Raw genomic sequence first — 5,033 nt, forward strand, 5'->3', positions numbered from 1 at the left:
AAATCAATGATCAAGAAATGGAAGGAATATGGCACTTGTGTGAATCTGCCTAGATCAGGCCGCCCTTGTAAACTGAGTGACCGTGCAAGTAGGAGACTAGTGAGAGAAGCAACCAAGACCCGTGTGACTACTCTGATGGAGTTACAAGCTTCAGCTGCAGAGATGGGTGAGACTGTGCATATAGCAACTGCTGCCCGGGTTCTTCACCGGTCAAAGCTTTACGGGAGAGTGGCAATGAGAAAGCCACTGTTGAAGAAAACTCATATTAGATCTCGACTAGAGAAAATTGTCTCCAACGACTAGAGAAAATTGAGTTTTTTGGTCATCAGACAAGACGTTATGTTTGGCGAAAACCAAACACTGCACATCACCAAAAACACACCATCCCCACTGTGAAGCATGGTGGTGGTAGCATTATGCTGTGGGGATGTTTCTCAGCAGCCGGATCTGGAAGGCTTGTAAAGATTGAGGGCAGAATGAATGCTGCAAAATACACCGAAATCCTGGCGGACAATCTTATTCAGTCTGCAAGAGAACTACGGCTTGGGAGAAGATTTATTTTCCAGCAAGACAATGATCCAAAGCATACTGCAAAAGCTACACAGGAATGGTTAAAAAAGAACCAGGTTAATGTTCTGGAGTGGCCAAGTCAAAGCCCAGACCTCAGTCCTATAGAGAATTTGTGGCTGGACTTGAAAAGGGCTGTTCATGCCCGATATCCGCGCAACCTGACAGAGCTTGAACAGTTTTGCAAGGAAGAATGGAGCAAAATTGCTGTGGGCAGATGTACAAGACTGATTTGCCGCTTTTGCACTAGGACTTACTTGGCCCGACTCGGCTCGGCGCGGCTTTACACGGTTCCACTGTGTGTTTTCGCACTGCCAGGGGAGAAGTGGGCAGGTTGGGGTGAAGCTGCTGTGACGTACTCGATTGCGCAACACCTTTGTTCATGTCGGCGCAGATGAGAAATCAGCTGGAGCCGGGAGCGGCTGAGAGTAAAACAGCCCGTCTACATCGCTTTTTTAATTTTTTCTCGACAGCCACCAGGTTTATGAACATCTGCACCTCAGAGTTGGATCACCAAACAGACGTTTTGCGCTTCATAATAAAATCGCTGCGAGCCGCGGGTCGCTCTCGCGCTGAGTCCCGCTTCCTGATTCAAACGTCTGACGGCCCCGCCCCCCGACCAATCAGAGGCGCGGAGGGTGGTGACGTCCCCGCCCCCGGACCAATCACTGGCGCGGAGGGTGGTTACGTCAGAAATAGTCCCTGCTCAGCCCGCAAAGAACCTGGCTGAAATGGTTACAGAAAAAAGTACCGACTTGGAGCGGCTCTACACGTCTCAGCCCTAGTGCGAAAGCGCAAAACGAGACTTATCCACACAGACTCACTGCTGTGATTGCAGCCAAAGGTGCATCTACAAAATACTGACTTGAAGGGGGTGAATAATTATGCAAACAATTATATTTCTTTATATATTTTTATTTCATTGACATTACTTTGTAGAAATCTGTTTTCACTTTGACATTGAAGAGTTTTTTCCAATACATTTTTGTGTTAAAAAAGCCAAATTTTATTGACCAGGATTGATTTATGAAAGCACTAAAAGGGTAAAACATCCAAGGGGGTGAATACTTATGATAGGCACTGTAAGCAGACGTAGAAGCAGACACTGAGGTGGTCAGAGGAGGGGGAGCATTCGTCCATGCAGGATTTCTCGGTGGAGATGATCCGACCAAGCTGGGAGTTCAACGCCATAAAAAGCTGTTCTTCAACATGGGGAGTTTCCGAGGATTTCACCTCCAACCAAGCAGGCTGAGAGTGTTGCACAGCAGGAAGATCCAGATGTTCTGCTCCCCACAAGAAGCGGAGGAATTGTATTGCAAAATCTCAGCCAAATAGCCTACACATGACCAGTTTGGAGCGCTTCTCATACAGGCTGTATGAACCTTGTTATTAATCAAAGAGCCAGTTTTAAGTCGTGTTTTTAATAATACAAATGGCTGGACACTCTGTTTTTATATACTTGGAAGGGGTATGATGGAGGACCAATTATTTTCTTATTTCTTCTGCAATAAGTGATATCTGAGTTAAACTAGCCCTTATGATCACGATAACAAAAGAGTCAACCATCAACTCCCTTCATGCTCTACCTATATTACATTTTCTTTTACTAGTCTGTTGGTCTTACATTGTTTTTACTTTTGCTTTTACTGTACCATGGTCACACGAAACCAAAATAACATGCAAAAGTCGATATGTCTAGTACAATTAATATGATAACTTTTAATGTCAGAGGACTTGTCTACCCAATTAAACAGAAGATATTTTTTACATTCTTAAAAAAGGAAAGGGTAGACATAGCTTTCCTTCAAAAAAACTCACTGTCCAATGAGGAGCACAAAAAACTTAAGAAAGACTGAGTCGGGCAGGTTTATTACTCTAGCTCTTCCAGTAACAGAAGGGGAACAGGCTACAGCAATCCTCATTCATAAAAAATAGCTTTTCATATTGTAGGACCAATTTAGCAACTGTGAGGGCAGACACATACTAATTTGGAGATGCTATATGGACAAGAATTGACATTGCTGAACGTGTATGCACCAAATGAGGATAAGCCTAAGTTCATTATGGATATAATCACCCTATTTAATCGATATAATTCAGACTTGGAAATGGTTGCAGAGATTTCAATTGCTGTACAAAAAGTACATTAGACAAATCTTGGACCATTCTGTGAAACCCCAATGCTTCTAGGACTCAGAGGTTATCCTCGGCTGATGTGGGCCTGGTTGATGTCTGGAGAGAACTTAACCCTACAAGGAAAGACTATACTTTCTATCCGGTTAGAAAACAAATCATACTCCCGATTAGATTACATTTTGTAATTTCAGGATCGTCTCTCATCTATAGTTTCATGAGATATAGAGTCCATTCTTATATCAGACCACTCACCAGTTATCTGCGGTTATCCCTCAAACCAAACAATGGAGATACAATGCCTCTCCTCACAGACTTTAAAGCTTGCAATAATATTAGAACATGGAGAGAGTAATACAGACAAAATAATGCATCCTCCTCTGTTACTCCTGCAGTGATGTGGGATGCAGCGGAAGCAGTAATAAGGGGACAGTTGATTGATTGATTAACTTGGAACAATGCCATAAACAATCTCCTACAGAGGAACATTTCAGGAAACAAAATACAACCAGAACTATTTGTGTTTTTAAATTATTTGTGAATAAACTCTGTGAAAAAAAAAAAAACGAAAAAAAAACAATCTCAATCTTATTCAAACAGAGCATATCAAAAAAACTGCTGTTCTTTACAGCAATATCGTAAATATGGTAACAACCCAAGTAGATTTCTAGCTTATAAACTCAAGAAAGAACATGCAGAAAACACAATAAAGTGTACATGTAACGCAGTAGGCCAGTTGAAATACGATACACAATTAATGAAGTCCTCTTTTCTTGATTTTTATAGACAGCTTTATGCGTCGGAAAAACCTCCTGAAATGGATATTGATAGATTTATGGAAAAAGTATCCCTACTCTCTATTTCAGAGGACGAAAAGGACCATTCACCTGAGAAGAAATGCTACAAGCTATCAAGTCAATGTCCTCCAGAAAAACTCCAGCTTTAGACAGGTATTCAGTAGAAATTTACAAGGCTTTCTGGGTGCAAATCGAGCCACTTTTTATGCCCATGGTCACAGATTTATTTGAAAATGGTGTTCTTCCTGACACCTGACAATATTAACGGAAACATTTTGAGTAGAAAAAAGGGTGTCAGCCTGGTGTCAGCCTGGTTTCCAAACCTATGGAGCTGGTGCTTTTCATACAAAAACTGTTGAGTGTAAGGTGCTTTCCTCAAATCAAATATAATTGTCGACAGCTCTGCAAGTAGTCTACAGAATATATAACACAGCATCTCTCTATTTCAGTTTGTGCAAGAGCTGCTGAACAGTTACCGTCACTGTTACAGAGCACAATATACATATATGTGGAACTGCTGTAGATTTCAACACTGTGGAGATAATCAATACAAGTAAGAAAGTATCACAATGGATAAAATCAGATCAGCCTTGTGTAAAGAATCATAGAAGTATCTTCTTTTGTTGATTGTTTGAGTTCGATATATGATCAGTATTTATTTATACAGATGTTATAAAGCAGTTTTTGCATAACTGACAATTAATTCTGCAAACAAATGTATTATGTTAACAAATACACTGATCTATCTTTGAACTGTAAGACCTGCCTGTTTTACCTCTTAGCATGTTTGCCTTCTTGTATTTCTTTAAAAGAGTAATTAAATATGTACAATCAAAAAAAAAAGAGATGAGGACGGCACTGGAAATTTGAGGAAATAATCGTGGAATGAGGGAGAATTATTAGATTTAAGTTTATTGATTTAGACGGGACAATGCATATTAATGAACACTACATTAAGCAGTGTAAATACACCGGGTTTCAGCAGAAATGCTAGTTTCCACCCGCAATCCCCACAGAAAACAAAAACAATTCAGTCAAACAATACAATCAAACAAGGGAACAAACATAAAACAAAGCAAAATATATTTAGCAGCATTTAAAAGCAGTATGGATTGTATCTTAAAGTGACTTGAGTCTAAAGTGACTTGAGCAAAAAAATGCATATTGCAATAATGAAATACCAGCGATGGTAATATTATGGTACTGAGAGTATCCAAGTTGTGTAACATACAGTACAAAGTGTGTGTTGCGTTGTACATTGCCCTAGTACGTACGAATTAAAACAGTAAAAAAAAAAAAACAACAATAAAAAACAGATAATTAACATTAAAACAAACTACCAATTTAACTCTTCTAAAAGATAAGGACCAGAATGGAGGACGTCCACAAGAATGTCTTGCAGGTACTTTTATTTTGGGTGAAACATCATCACGCCAGTAGATGGCAGTATGGAGCTGTTAATGCTGCCGGCATTAATCACAGAGAAGAAGAAGTGATGCTGCCGGCATTAATCACAGAGAAGAAGAAGTGATCCCT

This window comes from Cololabis saira, chromosome 18 (genome assembly GCF_033807715.1).
Source record: "Cololabis saira isolate AMF1-May2022 chromosome 18, fColSai1.1, whole genome shotgun sequence".
Taxonomy (NCBI): Eukaryota; Metazoa; Chordata; class Actinopteri; order Beloniformes; family Belonidae; genus Cololabis; species Cololabis saira.